This window comes from Triturus cristatus, chromosome 2_2 (genome assembly GCF_964204655.1).
Source record: "Triturus cristatus chromosome 2_2, aTriCri1.1, whole genome shotgun sequence".
NCBI lineage: Eukaryota > Metazoa > Chordata > Amphibia > Caudata > Salamandridae > Triturus > Triturus cristatus.
In genome coordinates this window covers 1,084,727,282-1,084,753,903 of record NC_140582.1, presented here as the reverse complement: position 1 = coordinate 1,084,753,903, position 26,622 = coordinate 1,084,727,282, and the positions used below count along the sequence as shown (strand labels likewise).

Genomic DNA, 26,622 nt, shown 5'->3' with positions numbered 1-26,622 from the left:
CGCCCAAACGAGTTAAGAACAAGAATTAAACAAGCATTTGCAATGCAATCGGTCTCGCCTTTGGGACCTTATAAGAATGTGCTAAATCCAAGCATAATATGACAATATTTAAGACTTTATAACCCCCATACAGAAACAAATACTTTTAAAACAAAAACAATATTTTGACATAATGGTAAATATACTAAACGTATGCTTTAGACGTCATTAGACAGACAGCCTGCCTCACATTAATTCACTTCACACCACTGGTATCGATTGACGGCCGCGTCCTGGATGTCTCTGCACACGCAGCCTGTCTGGCTGCTTGCTCCCACATCAGCACATGCACACATAGGCCATCCAACGATAACCTATCCCTATGCCTTAAAGGGACAGTGCTCATATTTCTATCATTATACCATATGAAAAAAAGAAAATGTGCGTGTTTCCTCAAGTTCCTGCTGCTGGTAAAATCTGCCCGAGCATTGCTGGGTAAAAATGACAGATTCGAAATTTTGAGGCCGATTAAGAACTTCGGTGCGAAAGGGACCAGGGACCAAGGTTCATGTTTGAACTGAAAGGGAAAGGCCGGCTAACCGTAATTACATTCGGAAAACCCCTGCACAGGCAATGATAACTTAAAACACCTAAAGAACGCCGTTTACCCACTTCTACACCCATTCAAAAAAACATCAAGTTTGCTTAAATCACTTCTATTTATGACAAACGCATAAGGTCGTTAATTGCAACCAAGCAACATTTTACATGAAAAAAATGCCAAACCTATACAATAATGTTTAAAGAGCAATGACTAATCAGGTTACAATGTAGGCATGCCCTGAATAAACAGGGCACTTCCTCTGTAGTCGCGGAGGCCTCCTCCCCTCTTAAGGGTAGCTCGGCCGAGCTGTGAAGGCTCAGCTCAACAGAGGCGGTGTGAAGGTTAAGACTGGGATTCTGACCTGTTGAACATAGCTGCAATTCAGAGGTGATTTTATTTTTGCATTAAAGCAACATTTAACTAGCACTTTTATATGTAACTATAGCTTTACATAGAAAATGGAACCAACAATTTAAAATCACACAAAGCATCAGAATATCCGAGGAAATTTCAAGTGCAGCAAGTGGTGGCCGTGCCACACCTAATATATAACGTTTCACTAATTGAGAAAGCTGCACCGCTCGTAAAGCAACCAAGGGCACAAACTGGTGCAACCAGAAGTGTGGGAAAACAAAATCCTAACACTGTAAATTCAAATGCCTTCATGTTTGCGGTGAAAAGTCGCATAATCAAGACACTGTGCTTTATGCCCCCGTTTAGTGATGAGGTCGGTACCTTTTGGATTTCTCGCACCAATAGTTCTAGAGGGCTCCCTGGACAACTCTCAACACTGAACACAGACGTTTCTACCCTGCAATCTTTAGCCTCTAATCACGTGTCTACTAACCCCCTCATGATCGGTCACCCTCATACAGAAAGGCAAGGGAGTTCCACTCGTCAAGATTCTGGGAGATGCAGGTCTCCTCCACGGAAAAGACTGATAGCCTGCCCCTCCCTACCGACCCCATTGCAAGACTCTCGCAACCTACGGTCCCATATCTAATCAGAGCCTTCCGATCGCAAACTGCTATAAACGGTACTCAGAAGAAACAAAAAAGAAGTACTGTGCATATTAAATTAAGCGGGCGTCTTGCTTAATTAAATGAGGCACTAAGAGGCCCGAGTTAGATGATTTAAAAAATAATAATAATGTAGACAGTGGACTCGGAGCTAGAACATCAAGCGTGGCGCCCTGCATATTAAATTAAAGCAAGCGCCGTGGTAGAACAAAAAACGGAAAAGTTGCAGAAAATATCAAAAGTAAAAGCATTGGTTTAGGAGAGCATTTTTAAAGTGTAGGATAGTAACGTGGCCTCCAACAGTCAGTCTCAATTTGATTCGTCATTCAACAAATGAACAGTCTGGTGCACGCTCTGAAGTCCTACCTGGTCTGTCAGCAATCAAGCCTGAAGGCACTGACAACGGGAGGGAGAGTAAACCAGCAGCACTGGCCGTGACTGGCCAGGCCGGCCGCCGCTTTACTGCTTGTGCTGTCTCTGCCTCCTACAGTGAATCGTTACTGTTTTGTCACGCATGCGTAGGATGTAAAGCATCGCGCGCATGCAAGACAAAGAGTGCAGATTAAGCCACCAATCAGAAAACAAACAAGCACTGAAAATGCAATAGGACTCGTATTTACGCGAGCCCTATTGCATTTTAAAAAGAAGTGCAGTTATTAAAGAAGGCACGAATGGGAGGGGGTAGGGGGGTGGTTGTGGTCCAAAAAATTATGGACTGCGGGAGGGAACGGGGAGAAGTAGGGGAACAAAACGATTTTTCAAGTAAAGGGGCTGATAGCCTCGGAAGAACAAAACTGACGACATGGCCGTCAGGAGGCGGGACTAAGGAGCCAAAAACCAATCACAATGCTAAATTTGTGAATGAAGCCAATGAAAATTATGGATGGAAAGTGCGTGGAGCTTCCCCCAGCTGTAGTGTATACTGCATGCCTCGCAGAGCGATGGCAGTGCGTTGCACTGCAACGCTATGCGAGACCTAAAAAGGGGCAGAACAGGATGACAGGGACTAACTGGTGGGGCGGGACTCGAGGAGGACACGCATCTGGCGCATCTCGCCCTCTAAACGGGTGACGCGGCGTCTAAGGGTGCGGCAGTTGCAGCCACAGTGGGGGGGGGCACGGGAGATGGCACGGTGGTGGCGGGCAGCCGCCAGACGGTGGCGCCGTACTGCTGGAGGGTGGTGGCTGGGGCCCGGGCCACGGGAGGAGGCTTCCACAATTGCAGCCGCAGTCTCCTCCTCCTCCTCGGCTAAGACCACCAGCCGCCGGTATTCTCGCTGGATTGCCTCCAGCTTCCGGCGCCGTGCCTTGGCGGCCAACTCCCTTCGATTTAGTTTAGGAGTAGCTGTGTATCAAAAAGAGAAAAACAAGACAATTGTAAAATATACTCTTAGAAAAACAGTAAGACAAGTTAATTATTTATACACATAGTAGCATGGTAGAGTAGCACTATAAAGCACAGTAGTACATAACATTTTAAATCGCGCCCGTCCTTCTTCCTTCCACCCGTCTTTCACTTTTTAGTTGAACAGTGCACCAGGTGCTCTTCTCCATAAAACTTTCAAAGCGGAGTTGAAATTAGATAGATGAGGCCATTGGTTACTCAATACTCCCGCTCCTATGCCAATTAAATGGATTCTAGTCTTATAGTTCACACTTCAAACGTTCACAACATCTCATACTTACTACTTACGACATTGTACGGCGGGCGGACTTTGTCCGCCCGCCATCCTCACGCTAAAAAGGGTGGGGGTCCCATGGGGACAATTAATTAGGATGATGCGCCCGGCACAGTGGCTGGCGCATCCTGTTTTTTTTACATTCTGGTTGGCGGTGCCGAAAGCAATGCTAAAAATACATGTTGTGCTGCTTTTCCAAGCACAACATGACGGGCCCTGCATGGAGCCTGTCACGTTTTGCTTGGAAAGGCGGGGGGGTACCATAGCATAGGTAGGTACCCTCCATGGGGGCACCCAAGCATACTCTGCAATGTCTGCATGCCTTTCCGTGGCGGACGGCAATGCCGCCACGCAAAGGCATTCCAAAATGCAGATTATATGGCTGGCGGTGTGTTCAGAGAGACACCACCGGCATATTGAACCCTTTTCCGCCTGGTCGACATGTGGGGGGTCTGAATAATTTCTACAGGGATGGCGGAGGTTTGCCCCTGCGGTGTCGGCAGTGAATTCCAGCCGGCCTGGCGGGGGCAATACGCCCACCGTCCTAATGGGGCCCTAAGTCACAACTGTACAGTATACATATACATACAGTACACCCTTGCAGTGAGTGTGCTGTCAAGTTCAACAATAGTTAAGGATTATGAATCTAACTTACCACCGCCTGCCACTGGTGCTGCCACTCCCCCTACCGCTCCATCGTCGGTATCGGCAGCAACTGCCGCATCCTCGCCCTCCGCGTCGCCTTGTTCGCTGGCCCCGGCACTGGTGGTCAGTAGTGCGCCTAGAAAACATTACACATTTATTAGGCGTCATATACACCTCCCCCCTATTGATCAGTTGCAAGGTTGAAAAATGAGTTAATACTAACATACATCACTAGTACAAATCAGGTAGTAGTAGAGTAGACACTAATAGTTATATATGATCAGTGTAGCCTTTGCTTAATTAGCCCTAGCCATGCTACCATTTTACCTTTGTGGTTTTTATTTTTGCACATGTGACGTTACCTTTACCTTGCAGCTTCTTAAGACACCTTTGAGCCCACATGACCTGCCTCACACTGCTACTGTCTAGTCTACGCGCTGCGTACAAGCGGTCAACAAACATTAACAAGCCACTTTTTTAGGAAGTACTGGTCTACTACTGTTACTGTTAGTCCATATTGCTTATCCATAGATGCTACACTTTTTGGCACGGCTGAGAAATGCTTGCAAGTTGCAATATACTAACGCACACCATTTCTTTTTTCGCATTACAGACGCAAGATTCCCTTCTACGAACCAGAGCTTCTGAATGATGCAACAAATACCAGTAGTAGGTTCTTCTAAGGTGAGGGGTCCCTTCACTCACATCTTCTTTTATAAATTTATATAAACTAAATTGCTATGGGATGGTGGTGCTGCCTTCCACCACTGTTCAGTTATCATGATTTAATTCCCAACTGTATAAGTGTAACAATGTATATTGTTTTAATGTTATTGATTTTCCGGTTGGTGCTGCTAAGAAAACAGTGTACAGACCTTCTCAAATTGAAATAAACATTTTGAACTTACATAGACTTGGTGGTATTTGGTGTGGACTAACTTACACGAGTGAACAAATTAAAGTTAAGGTGTGCATGTGAATTGCTTCCACGACTGAGAGGTTGGGTGTGTTATGTTCTGGGTTGTCTACTTGTTGGGTATCTTGGGGGGAAGGTTCCGAGACCTAATAGTTATGACAAGACAGTACTATAGTCAAGCAGTGGAATTGTGGTGGGTGCAGAATTTCTGATTGAGGTGTGCAAGGAAGGTACAACCTACCATGACCAACATCCTATTTTCTGGTGCAAATGTATGTGCAAGATCCCTACAACAGTAGTATGTCCTATAGGGTATCATATCAAAATAGTCATAAATCTGGTAGGGCTGTTGTTGCTGTGAATTTTCAAAGCCTCAAGATCAATAAGAATAAAAGTAGTACAAGACGACGACCCAACGGATTGGACTCAATGGCTCGAGCTACTGGTGAATATGAGTTTTATATTACAACCTTTCACAAAGAGTGGCACTGGCCAACTGGGCAAGACTAGCTACTACAGTACAGACAGACTGATAGTATGTAGTAGTAGTAGTACTCAGAGTCATCATAGCGGAGGCAGGGATAAGAATTTTGAAACCGTACAGATCGAAGGATAATTGGTGGTAAAAAACATAGCATTTGGAAACAAACAATAGTTCGGGAAAAATATGGGGCAGTAAAAGTAATGGAATAAGAAATATTATTAAAAACAAGAAGACTTACTGGGGCCAGCAGAGGAGCCCTCAGCGGTGTCCTCCTGGTGGTGTTCTTCCTGTCCCGCCGACTGCCCAGTCCCTGTCGGTCTGCCCCTGGGTGCTGATGAACAGGAAACATATAAGAAAGAGACAAACATTGATGGATGGTGTCAAACAAATTCAATATTTTTCAACAACGGTCAAAAAACACTTATGTAAACAACAATTGCAATAACTACATTGACCGATCTCATCTGGTCAACATGTAATATCGGGGGATTCGCAGTTCGACTACTTAAGTTACTATTTATCAACAGTAATCCAGTCTTCCATTCTGCTTCCAGAAAACTAAGTTACAACTAAGCCTAAGTAAAACGTACCACCCAACCTAGCCCACCTATTCCAGGCATGCCAATTGTACATTAAGTATGCATTTCCACTGTATTCCTCAACAATGCGTATGATCAAATCATGGAGGACACATGAACATGACTACATTTTTTGTATACACCAAATTTTGGTTTGATGCTGATCTGCTACTGCTAAGTAACTGCTAAGCCTACCACCACTCATTGAACAAACTAGAAAAGGTTCTAAAGACTGGCGTTCTAGCAGCACGTCACATAACGGAGTGAGGGGGCATCACGCATACCACTAACAAATTAGAAGCTCATACAAAGTAGTGTACCTAAACATCAATCCGCCCCTATCTATTAGTGACGGGACAAAGTAAGGAGTGGACTAGAGTCACTGTAGCATTACGTAACTTAATTTCTCTAAAATAAACTCGTAAAGAATCACGCTAAGCAAGCGCAAACGCAAAGCTGCAAACAAGTAAGATTAGTAGTAGCGCAGAAGAGCACCATAATCACAGAAGACTTTTAAACGTTATTAACCTGGAATGTATTGTAAGCAGCAACATTCTAGCTGGTTGGAAGGAAAAAAAATATTCGCAATATATAACACAGAGCAGAAGAACAGACACAAAGTTGTAGTAATTAAATATGTACTCACCAAGCCCCGGGACCTCCACTCCTAGCAGGTCCAGCAGGTCCTGCTCACGGTCCAGGATGTCGGACCACCAGTGCGTCAGCTGTGCCTGGGTGCGCCGGACCCCAGAGATGCGCGACACTGCCCGGCGCACCTTCCCCCACCGCTGCTGACGCACCTGGAGGTCGTACCCGGACCCAGGCCTGCCACCTGCTGCCAGGGTTGAGGGGAGGTGGCGCTGCACAAAGAAAATTAGTGCAGACAACTCCACCTCACCAAATAAGGCCCGTGCCTGCACCCCTTGTGGGCGCCGCCTTCCGCAAGGAAGTCGGTTGCGGCTCTGGCTGCGCCGGCGAACAGCCCTACCCTTGGACATGGTTCTGGGGACGGGGCGGGAAAGAAAAGGTAAAATAAATAAAGGAGTAAAGGAAATAAATAGCAGGCATTAGAAAGAGAAAAAGTAGCTAAAAAACAAAAAAAAAGTAGACAAAAACCAAAAATATAGAAGCAGGAAAATAGTTAGAGAAATAATAAGTAATAAAGATCCAAAAAAAGTGGCTATAAACAAAGGATTGAATAGATTTTGAGAGGATTGAAAATCAGGCCCCAGAACCATGCAATAGAGTGAAAAACAAGATGGCTGCGCCCACTGCGACCAAGTGCGCAAGTTCGCGTGATATTTTCTCCCCGAGCAAGCAAAAAGCAACGCGATCAAGTAAAAGTGGTCGCGAACAGGAAATATCGACTGTGAACGGGCGCGAACATGCATTGCGCGATCCGGAACAGGAAGTAAGCATCGTGAGAGGGCGGGACAAGTGAAAACAAGATGGCCGCGCCCGTGAGCAACCGCATGGGTAAGTTGGCGACCCGCGATCACGCAAAAAATACCGCGAACTGGCAGGAAAAAAACTTCTGCGTCTTCGAGATATTTCCGGCGTGGTTGCGGAGATTTTCAGCATTTTCGCGATAATTTGCGAAAGTTAATTTCACAAATTCCGCCCACCCCTATATGACAATTTAACACCTTCCATGTGAGGATACACAAATGTCTTACGAAAACACACCTAACTCATACCCATCCTACATCATAAGCAGAAGGGCAAGCTAAATTACTTTGACAGTGGCCAGGTCAAGATGCAATATTTAACATGTCACCCAATGCAATGTCTGCCCCATCTGGATGTCAACCCACATAGACATTCACCCAAAATGTACCCTTGTCCTGTCTGACTCCAGCACTGACTCCAAGGTCATATCATACTAACCACTTCAACTATATCAGCAATCAGGGATCGAACAAACAAAACTGTACTCACACATCACTAACTATACAAGAACATCAAATAAATAGCCCAGTAATGGCAGGGCCCATATCTTCCATACTGTGAAATGGTTTACCGAAAGGATTTAAAGACATCCAAAACAAAAACAAAGGCCAATGGCCAGTTAATGAAATGTCCATGTGCTACAACACAATGCTTTGCCACGAAACCTGCCCTTACTGACACTGCCAGGAAAACCTCCCAGGGAGGGGCATCAAGTGGGCAGACCAGGCACCTCAATTATGTCATTTAGAATGACTATGGGAGGAATAGGTGGAGGTGGCAGAGGTAAGGGCAAGGTCAAACACAGGGCTTTCCTTGGAAGACTGTGAAGGCGGGATGACAAGTGTTGGGCCATCAGAGGTAGAGGGAGTGTCTGTGTTTGGTTTGCGTGTGCCTCCTGTTGGTGCAGGTGTGTGTGGGTCCGATATACGTTGTGTCTGTGTTGTAGGTGTCTGGGTGAGATTTTGTGATTCTGTTTTTTTTTGGTGTGTGCTGTTAATGTGGTGGGTTTGTTTTGTGACTGGGGTGTGTCTGTTGGTACGGGATCTGTGGGTATGTTCGTGGTAGGCTGTTGCGGGTGGTGAGGGTCTGTTGAATGGTTGCAGGCCTGGACTTCTTGCTATGTTTTAGTGTGTGTGTGTGGTATGCATATGGATGTTGTTGTGGGTGTGTACTTCAGTCTGTGTGTGCTCTGGACCGGGCTGGGTAAAGGGATTGGGATTGGGATGGGGTAGAGGCAGGAGGTGGGATGGAAGGTTGAGGTCGGTGAATGCCTGCCGTCAGTGAAGAAGTCAGAGCCTGAAACAACCTCTGTAGACTAAGGCATACTACTGTGAATGCCTTACAGGTAGTCCAGCGTCTGCTCCATCTGACTGGACTGCCCCTGGATGGCATTCAGCAGTGCAGTCTGCCCAACAGAGAACTGTCTCAGGAGGTCAATATCCTTCTTACTAAGGGCAGCTGGGAGCAGAAGGACTAAGGTGCCTGGACCAAAGGAGTTGCCGCCCCTTTTACAGGAGCGGAGCCGGACAACTTGTTGACAAAGGTGCACAGATCACTCCCCTGACAATGTTTCCTAAAACGTGCATGGAGACAAGGTGGCCCTAAGATTTCTGTCAGTAGTTGCTTATATATCTATAATACCAGACCCCACCTACGGCTAGGGACATCCTCAGTCCACATTGGTCCTGGTGGGAACACCATCCTCAGATTGCATATCTACAACTCAATAGAACAGTGAAAGTCTTAAGAGGTTGAAGTAATCTACAATCCATGAATATGAGGTGTCACTTGTGTCCAAAAGGGAAGACACATCACAGTACCCATAATGTTTTGCACACACAAATACCAATGTATCACAGTGTTTAAGCACCCACATATGCCCACACCCATACTGCATGTCACTCCCTAATGCATGTCATCAGTCAGTGAATGCACCTTCAAAAGCCTGCATGTGTAGCTCACATAACTCTACACTCTCACATAAATGGCCTTGATGATCTGTTTGTGAGACACAACTGTAAGTGTACATGCCATGAAATACATAGCCTCAGCAATTGTACATGACTAATCAGAGAAATCAATGTCTCTTCGTTTGTCTAACAAACCCACCCATGTCTACACACTCCTGTCTGTATACACATCACCTGCACTCCCAGCATGAATGAACATTGTCCTTTACACATTGACCTACACATACAGGTGTTGAGGACTCTCACCTAACTTATGTATACCCTTACATCATGTATCATACCCTTGTGCAGATGATTGTGCAATAAATGAAAGTTAAATATGCCATCATGTAGGCATAAATACTGGTGGCACTAGTGCTGTTTACCATCTCAAAATGTTGGGCATACCCCACTTACTAAGGCCAAGTATGGCTCATTGTCTGCATCCTGCACTGTATGCCATGTCACATGTAAGAGATCTCCAGGACTAGATAAACATTATTGGGGGAGCATCACTCCTGACACAAAGAAGACATGTGGTCTGTGTGGGACAGCTGACAGAGACAACATAAAACATACTCAGCCACATTACCCAGCCATTTGTCTTTACAACTCAGACGATAGATATGTGGCTTGACTCACCTTTGGATCTAGCCCTATATACATAAGTCTTGGCGAAACATCATGCGCCCACAACAAGACCTACACATGCAACAACACTGCTAATCCTTAAAACATGAGTAACCTACTGTATTGATCAGAAAACTGCCGCTTCTAACAGGGGGAAAATGTTAATGTACAATGTCTGACATGGCCCAATACTCACCCCCTCCTAGCTGCTGTTGGGCCCTCAACTGCCAATCATGCTCCGGGAAGGCCACCGCCAGGATGCAGGCCATTAGGGAAGTCAGTGTCTGGCACAAGCCCATACCATGTTAGGAGTACTTCCCCAGCTGGACATCCATGATCTTTCTGGTCCAACACCTCAGGTCCTCCCACCTCTTCCTGCAGTGGACGCTGCGCCAGGGATCGCACTTTCCGGGCGATGGCTTTCCACGTCCCCTGCTTCTGATGGGCGTTGACCTGTACGTATACAAAAGATGAAGCAAAACACTGTAACTGCTATTAAATGGATCAATGTCGGGGTCACACATATTTTGGAGACATCTAGCACAAGCAAGTAACAATTCTCAATACACTACATGTGCAATCCTCACATGCTTAGCACCACATATAGCGCAGTATACACACTTTTGCGGTCATTGGCGGACTATCCTCAATCCTGACTGTGTCCTACACTGATGAAGACAGCCCACTAACACCATGTAGCCCAGGGCCATCCTACATGTAGTGTGCTGTCAGCTACTGTGGCACACACCCACTCACCATTCAGACATTCTTATGGGTAACCTACTTGCCCATGTTTGTACACACCCTGTAACTGCCAGGTCCATTTACAAAATGCATACTATACACACAGCCTCGCACCATAGTACAGACTGACAGCAAACACTAAGGTCACAATGAAAGGGCTTGCATGTGTCACATCGACAAATACCACTGTGGTATTGTCTGGCTATGTGGACAACAGAAAGGGATACCATATAATGTGTGACAGAGTTTGAGTGGTTGGTACTAGAATCACAGGACATACCACCTGCCATATGTGGAACTAACACAGGGATGACACCTACAAACTTTAGAATACATAGTTGGATGTGTTGCCTTTTAACAAGCTGCTGAACCACAAAAGTCGATTGTCTCACACATAAGCAGCTTTCAGGACACTCAAAACGACATCTGAGCATTAGGCCTGCACAATGCAAACATGACGTTAGGAAGAGTTACAACACACCTGTGTAAGTAAATGGCCTGACCTAATTCAATCACACACATCCACAGGGTGGGCCAATGGACAAAAGTATCAGGTCAGGGGGTGGCCTCTGACAACATATAGAATTTACTACAGCTAAAGGCAATCTGGACAAATAATGGGGGAAGGGACTTGTTTTGGGAATAATCAAGGATCAGCAGAACTACAGGGAGGTAAACCTGTGACTCACAATTGCAGCACAACGTGACTGTGCCTCTCAGCCTCTGCCATTGCCATTGTGGAGAAGTGTGGCTCAATGATTAGAGCGGCAGACCCTGATGCAGAGGTCTAGCCCGGGACCAGGGTTCAATTCCCCGCCTCAGCGGGTCTTGGGCTCAAAAAACAATTCCACGGACCTGATAATTCTCGCCTCGGTGCCATTCTAATCATGGAGTCCCACTCTGCAACTCTGGGCAATAGCTTGCTTAATCTCCACAACGGCCCCCTCAACGCTAAGGATGCCTGGCCTTCACCTTGGGGGTGCCCAGGAGTGGACGCCTCACAGGGAAAAGCCAGGATGGGTTCCACAGCGGTATTCGTACAAGCGCCGAGAGACCTCCGGGTAGTCGTGCGCTATACAAGTATCCATACATTTACATACATTTACATTGCAAATGATGGGCATAATTCTTCATCATCTCTTGCCCTCTGCAGGCACTGCAGACCCATCCCACATGCGCAACACATTCTCAGCGCTTCAATCCAGAAATGTAGAAATTAACATCTTTGGGCCATGCTATATGTGACATGACCGTTGTGTGGCACTCTGAAGGGCCATTGCAGAATTGCTAGCTCCATAGGCATAGTTTGACGATTACAGATCTGGCCTGCGTAAGTCTCTCAACTGTACACATGCCTCACATCATCCTTATCTGCTCCTAACAGTATACATACACAGCTCAGACTGTAAGACTATAAATATGTAACACACTTTACCATTATTTGGTAACACAAGGTTTACATGGCACCATGAACTGAACATATGCATTGAAATGCACATGCTACCGAGGAATGATCAGAGGCTTAACAAACGTCACATTGATGTGAAGTACAGTGCTTCACAATCACTTACATGTATGTCCTATGTAGGGACACCACAAATTTACCATTACTATCAGACTATCATATAACACACTGGACACCAAAGCCCCATCACAGACTGTGAGACAGGAAACAATGCAGTTCAACAGTGAAGTATGTATGTTTGGAAGTTACCTGCTCCTCTGATTAGTCATAGAGCTGGTTATACAGGGGGAGGACCTTACCCACAAGCTTCTCCAGCTCCTCGGAAGAGAAAGCTGGGATCCTCACCCCTTTAGCACGTGGCATGATAGCTCCCAAAGATGGCAAACAGTAGCTTAAATCGAGGAGGTGTAGATTACAGCAGTGTCAGTAGGCAAGTTAATAGTTTTGCACACCACGACATACATGAATGCCACATAGGCAGTCGTTTGCATACACGGACACAGCCAATGTACAGCGACTGTCATATGCAACAATGTTAGCCAATTGCTGTGTTAGCTGTGGATGACACCGCCTACCACGCGGTCTACTTCCACCGGCAGTAGTTAATTCATAATGTCTGATAAGCGAGGTCAGGCCATATTGGCGATTGAAATGAGAGGATTCCAGAAATTTTCTACAGCGTCACCATCACTACAAGTATGTTAGGACATGTCTACAGAGGTTGTAGACCATTGCTCTGTAGCTACCACTTCACAAACGAGATAGTACAGCATTCCAGCTGATGACCCTAAGGTTACTGAGGTGAATTTTGACCCCGGAGATGACCGAAATAAGGTATTCATATCAACAGATATAGGACAGGTCGGTGTATATGGTACAATGTGAGTTTGTACAATGTGAACATCACTGAAATTCACACATGTGGAGTCCAGAATGAGTATTTAATAGTAAACAGTCAGTGCATACATGGATTGTATTTCTTACATATCCAGTACTGTTTTTTCATATGCTTTCTTCTCACATATGTTACTGTGGACACTGTGAGCCTAGTCCAAATGTATGAACACCACACATATACATAGTCTGGGACAGCAAGAAGACAATAGGCTCCAGTGTACCTGCCATTCTCAGACCTTCATACCATGGAAGACAGAGATGTCATGAAGAAGTTCTGTCTGAATATAAAATACCCATACATGATAGTACTCACTGCACCATGGGGGTTCCTGACAGCCTGAGGGCCTGGGCCACAGTCAAGTCATGTGCTACAGTCATGGAGTCATGTGCTACACATGACTCCAAATCCCCTTGTGCACAGTAACAGTGGGCTGAGATATATCAGGGACTAACATTATCATAACTAACAACCATGCAAATCAGGGAAATGTGGAAGTGCAAGTCAGCTGAGCAAACACAGCAGTAACTGATTGTGTGACATGGGAATCCATTTATTTTGAAGTAATTATTAATCATGTATAATAAATATTTAAGGTTTAATTCTTAAACAAGACATATTTTTACCACTCATATAATAGGTTTTCATTAAAAAAAAGTGGACTAAATTAAAAATTGAGGATAATGATTTGCAGTGTAAAGCTTAAAATCATTCTATGCAATGTAACAGTGGAGTAAAGGCATGGAGAGAGAAAACCACGTAGTAAAGGCATGCAGACTAAAGATATGCAGATTTATGACTGATAGTCCTTTTTGCTGTTATCCAGTTTGTTTTTATGGTATTTCCTCCCAGGATTTTTTCTGATGGTGCCCAGAATTCTTTTTTTTTAATTGATCAAGGGAATATTTTTTTTTAATGTTTCTTTTTATAACCGCGACTTCATTTGGTAATGTGTTTTACTTTGTTTTTGGGAATATTTGCCACTGTTCTTCGTTGATTGTGCAGATTTCTCACAGGAGCACACTGTCAGATCCATCCTCTCCTCATAATGATGGGTGTTTTGTGAAACAATTCTTTATATGTTTCAATACAGCTGCCTTTAAAAATGGTAGTATATAATAAAAAATATAACATTTTGTCAAAACAGGATAGGATTCACCATCTTCAGTGGGGTATGTACTCATCAAAAGAGAGAAATTACCAAGGTAACCCTTGAGTTGACGACTTCAAAGAAGGCTACAGTAGGTAGCTAGAGGTTTAGTTATCTGTAAACTAAAATAAGAACAAAATACAAATGACAAAAATACATAATAGTTTTATTTTTACTGACTTAATTTATCCCAAAAAATGTTGTCCAAGATTAAGGTTTCCTATTTCGTGTCACACATCCCTAGTGTGTCTTATTGGATGTTTAATGCTGACCACTGGCACGTCACCTTTAAACTCATAGTTTGACCTGACTGACTTGTTTTCAATATGTACATTCTTGATGGATCAGGAAAGGGCACAGAGTGTTAAAGATAGAAGGGAAGGTGGGGGGGGTGTTGATGATGAAGGATTTGTCTAAACAAAGAGCAGCAATTTATGTGGGCAGGGTCTATCGGCATTTAATGAAAAAATAATCCACATATTACGTATGCTGTGGGGGAGTCAAAATGCTTTGAGGTATTTTGGGAGAGCCAAGCATCCTGCACCTTCTTGAGGACCTCAGCACCTGATAGCAAACTACTTACATCTTATTTTGTGTCTGGGATTGCTGCAGGTACTTGATCCTATTGACTTATGTGCACCATAAAATTTCTTGTTAGGACTGCAAGCAACCACTTCTGGTGAACATTGTCTTTACCTTTACCTTTTGCAAGCAGCTTCAATATTGTAGAAGATTGTCCATTACCCATTCAAGGAGCCGCATAACTTAATTCAGTATGTACTAGCAGGTAGATATAAACCTTGTGATTTATTTGCCTATATAACCAGCATAGCCCAACTGGTGTAGTTTTGTTCCGTAAGAATGAATTAACATTGTGTATTCAGTATCACAAAGTGTTGCGGTCAATTTTATGTGAACCTAAAGCTATTCCATAGGCAAATGTTGGGCTGACAAGCCTTATACTTCTGTGAAATAAGAAGTCACAAGGCTCTGTGAAATAAATGTTCCCCGCTGGTCCAGAATTAGTTGGAAAATTTAGTGTTATTAAATAGGATAATAGTAAAATCTGTTATTTAAGGTGCTAAAAGACACACTGTAAAACTGTACTATGACACTGCAAACATGCACTGACAAAGCTAATAGCTTTAGACTATTTTAGCTGAATGAGCTCTGTGCTGTACACGTTCAACATTAGATAAGTCCAGAAAGTAGTAAAATATATGTGCCTGAGGATTTTATTCTGCAGCATCAGACTATATACCTCTGAATACAGAACCACTGGAGCACAGGGGGATATTTAGGCAGTTCTTTGGAGAGGCACTGGTCATTTCACCATTCATGCATCACACTGATTGAGGTCCCATTAAGGAGGGACTATAATACATGAGATTCTATAATCCCTCAATAAACGAAAGTTAGTAATTTCTTTATAATCGGTGACTTGTGAGGCACCAAGTCGTTGATTAGATGGAAATAAAGAAAATAAAGAATTAGACGGCAATAAAGAAAATACATCAGAACTGAACTATTATAAGTTTATCACAATTCCTGCTGCCAGAGCCAGTAGCCGAGGTAAAAAGGCACTTCAGGTCATGAAGCATAATTAAAGCAGCTGTTAAAAGTAACAAACAGAATGTTGCTTTTCTTTCTTCCGCTCTATTTTAATAGCTTTCAATGGCAAGCAATGGGAATATGTTCATTTTTTCACTCGTTAGAGAAAAGCTAGAATCTTACTGCATATTTCTACTGTTCCAAGCTACTGAAGTTTTTTTTTAAACAGACTTGTATTGAACCGTTTCTAATATCTGTTTGCAACAAATATCTAACAGGATTTTGATGCGTTTAATTTTGCACTAGAGGTTTTATTTTTATTTTTTATGTTTGCAAACTGCCCACCCTTTCATATGAAAGAGCTACGCACCAAGGTGTTAGGTGGTTTGTGGGAAAGGTGATGGTGTGACCATGTATTATATGGGATAAAGTACCCCCTGGTGTACATGATAAGGATATTGCTAGTCACCTTGGAGTTCCATAACCTTACAAAGGAAATCAGCCTTCAGCCTCGTTCCTCTATATGGTTATGGAACTTCTCAGTGCCTTTACAATATCCTTATAATGTATAGCTGGAGCTACTTTAGCCCTTATATAGTCAGGGAATTGTGACACACCCAGTCGCTGGTTGTAAAGAAAAGACATTGGAACCAGCATCATTAAAGCAGCTGTTTAAGAAATGAAAAATGTAGAATTGTTTTAGTTTAAAAAAAAGAAAAACTGACATGTATTGAACTGTTTCTAATACCTTTTTGCAACAAATTTCTAACAGGTGTTTGATGCATTTAATTTTGCACTAGAAGTTTTTTTTCTATTCTTCATGTTTGCAAACATGTTCTTTCTGTCATTTGAAAGATTTACACACCAAGGTTTTAAGTGGTTTGTGTGAAAAGTAATGGTGTGACCCTGTATTATATGGGATAAGGACCACCTGGCATACGTGAATAGGATATGACAAGTCACAGCGGAATATCTTAATCTTATAAAGGAACTTGGCCTTTGGCCTCGTTCCTCTACATAGTTATGGAACTTCTCGGTGATTTGCAATATCCTTATAATGTATGACAAGGGGTACTTTATCCCTTATGTAAAGGGAGAATTCATTTCTGGTATATATATCTAGGCCAAGCTTGATAGAGAATAAAGAGGTTTTGGCTGTCGACTGAAATAACCTCAATAGAAGGTGATATAGTTTATGTAGAGTGCAGTTAGGATCCATACAAAGATGAGCACAAGCGGAACACTTCCTCGCTGGACATTTCAATACCTACATCTCTGGATTATTTAACACCTCTTGGGATAGTCTCATCCTACACTAGAACCACAGGCAAGGCTTAATATTAACTTTAGAGACCAACAATGAGACCCACCAGTCAACATGACAGAAACAAAGCATTGATCTGCAGCGGTTTGATGAAATGAGACCAATGACGTTTACAACGCTATCATACCTCTTAAAAAGGTAAGATGGAAATATAAAGTAACGTCTCTTAAGAGGCAGATCTCATACTTTTGCCACTACTGTCATCTATTGCCTTTCAAATTAGAATATCATGGGGTTCTGTTATACCAGTAATTTACAAGGCTTGCACTATAGGTGCCTGCGCTGTATCTGCTCTGAGTGGAAGTAGAGCATGCCTTTGTTACAGTGTTAAAATGGGGCTGTGTAATGGAAGTTTGGACAGTTGTACTTGCTGTGCATATTCTAATTGTAAGCAGAGAAAAGCTCTGCAAACATTTGGACTGTATCTGGTTTGTGTGAGGAAAGCTTGCAAAACTGTTTCCATAATTGTACAAAATGAGATTTAGAGGTTTACATGGTTCTTTGTGAGGGAAGTGTGTCCTTTCTGTTGTCAATGTTGTATCTAGCGTTTTTGTAGTAGAAAATGTATTGCTGCCTGTGACAAGCAAGTTCTGTGTGTTAGTTGAGCTCAATGCCTAACCTGTCCTGGATCTGTGTTTAAGGGATGTTTGCACCGCAGATGCCTGCATTATAGCCGTCCTGTATGTTAGGGAAGCCTGTACTGGAGATGATTGTACTGTAGCTGTCAGAGAGGTAAGCTTGAATGGATGATGCCAGTAATGTATCTGTGGTGTGTCAGTGAAGCTTACACTATGGGTATTTGTACTGCTATGATTACTTAACGGTAATCCCCATCACTCTTAGTCCTACTCGTCCTCGACCCAGTCATAACTAATGAGGTATTCCACTTGACAGGAAACAAAACAGGAAACGCCTTTAGGCTCCACCCACCCTCCCGCCAGGGGCTACAATTACACAGCCAACAGAAAGCACATCCTGACATACCAAACAACAAAGGCCTGAACAGGGAGGGCGGGTGAGAAGTATGACTGGGTCGAAGACGAGTAGGACTAAAAGTAATGGGGATTACCGGTAAGTAATCATAGCAGTACCTCTACGTCCCTCGTCCTCGACCCAGTCATAACTAATGAGGCATACCAAAGCAACCCCACAAGCAGGCCCTTGGCGAACCACACAGAGAACAGAGACCGAACACAAAAAGCGGAGTGCAGCAAGTGAAAAAACTTTTAATAAACATACAGAATCAGGGGGGAAAAACAACCCCCACAGCACGCAACACACCACAACCAAAATTGGTCCGGTCAGACAGAGCACAATTCAGATGATAGTGCCGTACAAAAGTAGAATCAGACGCCCAAGTCCCAGCCCGACAGATCTCATCAAGGGAAACCCCATGAAAAGCAGCCCAGGAAGCAGAAACACCCCTAGTGGAATGGGCCTGAACCCCAGAAGGGCAAGGCAAACCCGAGCCCTGATAAGCCAGAGAAATGACAGCCTTGATCTAGCGACCCAGAGTAAGACGGGAGGCAGCCTCACCCCGACCAGCCAGACCAAAGGCCACAAAGAGAGAGTCCGAAGAGCGAAACCCCGCAGTGCGGGCAACATAAACGGACAACGCACGTCTCACATCCAGGGAGTGAAGCAACAACTCAGCAGGCGAGGAAGGAGAAGGACAGAAAGAAGGAAGAAACAACTCCTGAGAGCAATGAAAACGAGAACAAATCTTTGGAACAAACCCGGGGGCGCTAGGTGGCGCTAGAGCGGAATGGCCACCTCTGGGTGAAGCTCCCGCAGCCCGGAAAACGTATCCGCTTATTTATCCTTTCCACATGCCGCTAAGACGATCGGATGTCGATGGAATGAAGGCTCGTAAGCCGCTGCGCTCAAGGTGCAAGTTGTGGTGAGAGCAGGTCCGCGGGTGGACAGCGACCGCCGATTGAACATAGAGTGGTGTGGAGGTGTGCCTCGCTGGAGGTCGCGGCTGGGCGGAGCGCGCCTACGAGAGGACGCGGCACCCACGAGGTGAGGAGGCCCCGCGGGACCCGGAGGTGGTGCTGGACGGAGAAGTTGCGGCGCCTCGCCGCCCGCTGCACCACTGGCATAGTGTGGGCTCAAGCAGGAGCGGAGAAGCGCCCTAGTGCCGGGCGCGGAGCTGAGGACATAGCTGAGGCCTGGTGGTATTGGGAGTGAGGTGGCGGGACGGCCGCAGGTCCCGGAAGGTGGGCCGTGCTGAGAGTCTACTGCCTGGAGACGCGCTGCACTGGAGGTGACGGCTGGAACAGTAGGCGATTAATCACCCGCACCAGTGTGACAGACATAGCTGAAACCCCCGCTGCTGATCGTCGTGGAGGGTGAGAGGTGAATGGCTAAAGTCGCGGAGTTACGGGGCCTGGGAACCGCGTAAATTCGATCGTCGCGGTAAGGCAGCCCCGCTGAGAGACGAGCTTCGTGGTGGCCTGGGTGTTGCCTGCCCCCTCGGACGAGCTCCGGTGGCTCGTGTGCGCTGTGGCCCAAGACTGATAAGGTGGTCCTGCAACTGAGTCCGTGGGTTGCCTGGCTGGAGGGTTGGGATCAGACTGGCCACCACGGGACTCACCCCTGGCAGATATCCACGTTCGGGATAACAGACCCACAGGGCACGACGAGATACGAGGGAGTGCGGGCCAGTGGGCTGGTTTTCCCGTTGGCGAGAGGCAGTGGATGAGGTGCGCCACGTGTGACCGGGAGAGAGGTTAGCGAAGAGAGGCGCGCTGCCCCAGAGAGGAGCCCTAGGTGGGAGAGAGGAGGACGAGTGCCTCCCGCCTGGACGGCGGAGAATCGACTGCTGGCGGCGGCGCGGTGTGGACTGGGGACAGCTGGCCGGCCTCCGCCGCCGAGAGATGGGGACGGCGGACGCGCGGCAGTCGCGACTCCCGTTCGAGTCCAAAAAGAGCTCCAAGACGGCCCCGGAGGGCACAGGGGCTGACGCGCCAAACACTCGAGAACAGCCACCAGAAGCTGAGACGGATATGAAGGCCATCCTTCTTGAAGTGCGACAGGGCATAGCGACGATTGCGACCAAGATGGACGACATGAACACAAGGATGGACACCATAGTACGCAAACTGGACGGGCACGAAGATAGACTTAAAGAAGCCGAAAAAAGAATCTCGGACTCGGAAGACGCCGCCACGCACATGCAGCAAACTGTGACCCAGATGGACAAACTGCTACAAACTACTGAAAGTGATCGCTGCCATGAGCGAGGACATGGAGGCGCGCAGTCGGCGCAACAACCTCCGTCCCCTAGGCATACCAGAGAGTACCAGCATGGGTAAGATGGAGCTGTATATAGAGAAGCTGCTGTTGGTGGTGGTGGGTGCAGAGGGCCTGTCCCCCTAGTTCGTAGTTGAGAGGGCGCACCGATCGCTGGGACCCAAGCCACCGGTGGGGGGCCCGCCCCGGCCCATAATAGCTCGCCTCCTCAACTTCCGGGATCGTGATGTGGCACTCCGGGTGGCGAGGGAGAAGAAGCAACTCAACTATGACGGCATAACTTTCACGATCTACCCGGACTTTACCGCAGCCGTACAGGAGGACAGGCGGTGCTTCCTCCCAGTGAAACAAAAACTGCGTCAAGCACAAATCGACTACGCCCTGCTCTACCCGGCACGCTTGAGGATTACCCATCAGGGGCGGCATATGTTTTTCACCAGGCCGCAACCAGCGGAGGAATTCCTGAACCAAGTGAAACGGCGAACTAAAACACCCAGATTCGCAGAGGGCTCGGGGACACCCACCACATCGGACATCGACTAGTGGTAGCATGATGACGGGGTGCTTTTGGACTTGGCTGGGTGGGCTTGGAGAGGCCCCTGCACCCTTAGTCGCTGTGCAGTCCGCATACCTGAAATAGTAAGCACTTGGCATGCTGGAACCTACACGATCTACACCGGGCACCCCAGCTGCCTCTGGAGGAAGCGGGGTACTGCTCTGCGCCTCTGGGGGGAGCGGGAGAAGCTGGCTGCCGCCTGGTGTAAAGCCCCCACCTGGGAGAACCCCTGACTAAAACTGTGAGTTGTTTCCGCCTTCCAATGGCCGGCTTAATGGCCAAGTTGCGGAACTGTTCAATGGGTAGGGAGGGGGGAGGGAGACATAGTACTGGCATAATTGGGATGTTTCAGTGGGTGGGGGGAAGGGGGGAAGTTGGGGAAACTTAGCTTTACAACTTTGAATTGATAGAGAGAACACGGTCGGGATGCATGGACATGGACACTGATGGCACCTCACTAGCTACACGGTCTACCCTCTACATTGCGGATTTCTGAGCAGGGAGGCATGCTGCAGACGGGTGATATAGGAGTTATGTCCTGGAGCGTGAGAGGGCTGGGGGATTCCAGAATGCGCATGCAGGTGCTGTCCTATCTGGACCGCCATCACATCGGAGTGGCCTTTCTGCAGGAAACTCACTTTACCCCCCAGCGCTCAACTTTATTTGCTAGTCGGTGGGCTGGGTGCCGCCTGTTTGCCTCTTACTCCTCATATGCCCGGGGGTTAGTAATTCTTATTAAATGACAGGTGCCCTTTCAGCCTCTGAGAGAGATACAAGACCCACAGGGAAGGTACGCCATAGTGTGGGGAAGACTGGGACACAAAACAATCACTTTGGTCAGTTGCTATGGTCCGAACGTAGATGCCCCTGAATTTTTCTCGTTGCTATGGGGTAAGGTGACGGCACTGGACACCACACACATCATATGGGAAGGAGATTTTAATGTGACGCTGGATCCCCGGTTGGACAGGTCCAATGCGCAGCCGCGACACTACACTCACTCGCAGGCTGTGCTGCGGGACATCTTGGAGGAGGGAGGGCTCGTGGATGCATGGCGACACAGACACCCACATCAGAGGGAAGGCACACACTTCACGGCGGGAGCGACATCCTGGGCTAGGCTTGATTACTGCCTCATATCGAGGGGGTTGGGCCCGACTATAAAAGGGGTCGGCCACTTAGCACGCACATACTCGGATCACTCTCCGGTTCATTTAACGATTGACATATTAGGGGAGGGGGGAACTCGCCCTCTCTGGCCCCTTCAGCCGGCGGCCTTGCTGGACGAGGTGTTCCGCACGGAATTGGAGGAAGAGATTCAAGACTTCTTCCAGAGGAACAGGGGTTCGGTGCAATCGATAGCCACATTTGGGAAGCCTTTATGGTGACAATTAGAGGGGTGTGCATAGCCAAAAGTTTCCGAGTGTTGTGGGACATCAGGCGGCGGCTCCGGAACTGGAGGAGACGCTGAGGGCATTAGAGGTGCGCATGGCGGAGGGGGCTGGCAGACAAGCATCGACTGAATATAGAGACCACTTGACGGAATATGTTGCTGAGGCGACCCGAGAGGCCCGGTTTATGGGTAAATATTGGCAGGCCCGGAGATACGGCGAAGGGGAGCGACCGGGGAGAATGCTCGCGGACGCGATTAGAAAACCCAAAGGCTCTTCCTCTATCCTTGAGATACAGAAGGAGGTGGGTGGCGCATGTAGAAACACGGTGGACATACAGGCCGCCTTCATGGATCACTATGCAACACTGTACGCTACGCAACGCGGGGATGACCTGGAGTTAGATTAAGTCCTCGGGGATGTGGCACTGGGGTGGCTGGAGGATCACCACCAAGACTTTCTGTGTGCCCGTTCGAACTCGACGAAATACGGGAGGCCATTATGCAGCAGAAGTCTGGCAGGGCGCCGGGCCTAGATGGCCTGCCACCTGAATTCTATAAGGAATATATTGATATCATGGCCCCGGTCTTGCGGGAGGTGTACGGGGAATCCTTGGAGGCTGGACTTCTTCCCCCATCGATGAGAGAGGCGATGCTTGTGTCTCTCCTGAAGCCCGGTAAGGAGCCCACGCTATGTGGCTCCTACCGACTCCTGTCGCTCCTGAACTGTGACACGAAGATTCTGGCAAAGGTTATTGCAAACCGGGTACTCCTCCTGATCGACAAACTGGTGCTGCCGGACCAGGCCGGCTTTATTCCTGGGAGGGCGACCTCCCACAATCTTCGCACACTGTTCTCTGTCATACAGAATGTAGCGCCTGAACTGCCGCTGGCCGCAATTTTTCTCGACGCCACAAAAGCGTTAGACTCTGTGGAATGGGATTACCTGTTCGGAGTCTTGGGCCGTATGGGATTCCCCACGGGATTCCTGTCCTGGATAGGGCTCCTCTATCGGTAGCCATCAGCTAGAGTGTCCATTAATGGACGGGTGTCGGACGCGATCCCCATTACTAGAGGGACTAGACAGGGTTGCCCCCTATCCCCCTGCTCTTTGCGCTGGCGGTCGAGCCCCTGGCATGCAGACTGCAACAGCACCACAAGGACCGTGCACTCCGTTGTCCTCTGAGACAAATACTGATCTCGTTATATGCCGATGATCTGACGCTGTACGTCAGAGACCCCCAAAGTAATTTGAATCCGTTACTGCGCGAATTTATAATATTTGGGAAACTCTCCGGCATTTCTATAAACTGGGGAAAGTCGCAGTTGTGGCCTCTGACGCCGGCAGTGCAGAGATTTCCCCTTGACTACCCGTTAACCTGGTGTGATACGGATCTGCGCTATCTGGGTATCCAGATATCGGGGGACAGGGACGAGATGATCCGTCTAAACTACGGAACGGCTATGGGCCGGCTTACCTCCAGTGTAACGGGATGGGTCTTCCTGCCGTTGACAATGGCGGGGAGGGCCTCGCTGATCAAGATGGTGGTGCTGCCGCAATTCCTATATTTATTCCTAAATCTCCCCTACTACCCGGGACGGGAATTCTTCAGAACACTGCGGTCCGAATTGCTGCATCTCTTCTGGGGTGGGAAGAAGCCGAGAGTCCAATGGGCGACACTCACGAGACCAGTCGCTCAGGGGGGCTTTGATGTCCCAGACTTCGAATTATATCACGCTTGTGCTCAGACACACTACCTATACTACTAGGTCCACCCTCCGGATTGTATGCCGCAGGTGGCGGCGGAGCACTGGCTGGCGGACCCGATACCCCTGGATGGGGTGATTCAAGAACCGCCCCGTACACGTGGGGGAGATATGTCTACAATTACGAGCACGATCAGAGCGTGGCACTACATTAGGAGGCTCATGGGAGCGCCGTATATCTACTCGGCAGCCTTACCCCTGACATACCACCCTGGTCTATCGCTGGTGCAAGAGACGGGTTTCCGGCAGTTATGTTCTCGGGTGCACAAGCGGACTTGGGGGGCACTGTTCTGCAACGGGACCTTTTGTACATCCGCGCAATTTTTTGGCGACCTGCGACCTACACCGCTGGAGATGTTCCTTTATGTGCAATTGAGACAGGGAATACGAGCCCTGTTTCCGGATTTCCCACGGGAACCGGACTCTCTTAAGCCAATGCAGCAACTGTTGCAATGCAAGAATCCTGGGCACACGGTGTCTAACCTATATCGGCTGATACGAGAGGAAGGAGATTACCCCAGTGGGGACGCTCGAAAACAGTGGGAACATGACATGGGCAGGTCGCTCACGGATGACCAGTGGCTCTATTGCTGCTTGCAGACCGCAGAGATCTCGGGTAGTGCTCGGCTTCGAATTATTCATTACAAATATTTGCAGCGCATGTATCACACGCCGGCCAGACTGTGTCGCTTCGGGCTGAGAGACTCAGATTGTTGTGATAGGTGCGGCAGAGAGGGGGCCGGGTTTATGCACCTGGCCTGGGAATGTCCGGCGGTGATGGAGTATTGGAACCGTGTTTTTGGGGCACTCGCGGAGATGGTAGAACAGCCAGTGGCGGTAGACCCGCTGATTGCTCTTTTAGGCTACACGAAGCAAATCCCCAGGGCGTGCCGCAAATATGTTACGTTGGCCTTGCTGCTCGCCAAGCGCAGAGTGGCGTGTCGCTGGGGGAGAGGGCGGGCCCCCACGTTCAAGGACTGGTTGCATGACCTGACGTATAGCCAGGATCAACTGACACGGTATGCGGAGACGTTGCCCAGAGCCTCGAGACCCTCAGACATATGGGCCCCTCTCCAGAGATACCTGCTAGCCCATACAGAGGATTCCTAGGTGGGGGTGGGGAGCTGTCGCACACACTGGTCGGTCCGCGCACACACTGTCCGCTGCCATGTCCGCTTGTCTGTACCCTGTGCACTACACTAGCCTGGTGGGGCCTAGGATGCGAAGGAGAAAGGCCTGGGGAGAGCCTGGGCGGAGTGGTCTGATGTTGGAGTGTCTTGTTTCTTGATATCTGTAACTACATTGGCTGTATAGATCGACGGCGGGATGCATATATCCCATGGATCTTGGACTGTATTGAGATGTGTAACACCTGACCGGCAAGTGATATTGCCCTGTTTGTTCCCTTGTGAAAAATGTATAAATAAAGTTTAAAAAAAAAATCTTTGGAACAAACCCAGGATCCAAAGAAAGGATCACCGCGCCATCCAAGAAACGCAAAAAGGGAGGAGAACAACGCAAGGCAGTGAGCTCACCCAACCGCCGAGCAGAAGTAACAGCAACCAAAAAAGCTACCTTAAAAGAGAGGAATTTAAGGTCCACAGTCTCCAAGGGCTCAAAAGGAGAGGACTGCAGAGCACCCAGGACCAAAGAAAGATCCCAAGGAGGAACTGGAGAACGAGTAGGAGGAGAGGACAGAGAGAAACTCCGGAACAACCGGGAAACCAACAACCCATCCGAAGACGGGAGCGAAGCCGGATACCGGAAAGCCCGAACAGCAGCCCACTGCCCCTTCAGAGTAGACAAGGCATACTTCTTCTGAAACCCATCCAAAAACAACTGAAGGATAGAAGCGATAGGACAAGAGACAGGCGAGAGACCAAGCCCCGAACACCAGGAGGAGAAAGAAGCCCAATGCTTAGAGTAGGAGGACAAAGTGGAACCCCTACGGGACCCTTGCATCACAGTGATGAGGTGATGAGGCAAACCCCGGACTCCAAGAGACAACCGTTAAACCTCCAGACTGCCAGGGTGAGAGGGACCAGGAGGGAGGGAGAGAGAGATCTCAGGGGAGACGGGTAGCGGGGAAGAATCCAAGGAGGGTCAACCGCCAGGCTCAACAACAACGGGAACCAGGACCTCCGAGGCCAGTGAGGTAAGACAGCCACCACCCGGGCACCCACCTGTTGGACCTTCAGCAAGAAGGCAGGAATCAGGGGGATGGGGGGGAAGGTGTACAGCAACCAAGGGGGCCACCGAAGAGACAACGCCTCCACCCCCCAAGCACCCAACTCCGGAGTCCGAGAACAAAAGAGGGGGAGTTGGGCATCGGCCCGGGAGGCAAACAATCATCCGGCAAAGCCTGGGGGAGAGACACAGGGTCAGAGAAGACGGAAACCGGCGACTCAAGGCATCCGCCACCACATTGTCCACACCCCGGATATGCTGAGCAGAGATGGCCAGAAGATGACACTCCGCCCAACCCGCAATTGCACAGGCCACCAGATTCAATAAAGGACTGCGAGTACTGCCCTGGTGGTTGATGTAAGCCACAGTCACGGAGTTGTCGGACCTCACCAGGACATTGCACCCCT

At 47.7% G+C, this 26,622-nt stretch overlaps 1 long non-coding RNA gene across 2 annotated transcripts in view; it reads right to left on the bottom strand.

Annotated features, from left to right (window-relative positions):
- The window catches only part of LOC146863179 (uncharacterized), a 496,608-nt gene that overhangs the window by 320,659 nt on the left and 149,327 nt on the right, over positions 1 to 26,622 (bottom strand). For both annotated transcript variants that reach the window (XR_014978223.1, XR_014978224.1), the window contains exon 2: positions 10,128 to 10,384. This is a non-coding gene — a long non-coding RNA (uncharacterized LOC146863179). The remainder of the gene's footprint in view (positions 1 to 10,127; positions 10,385 to 26,622) is intronic.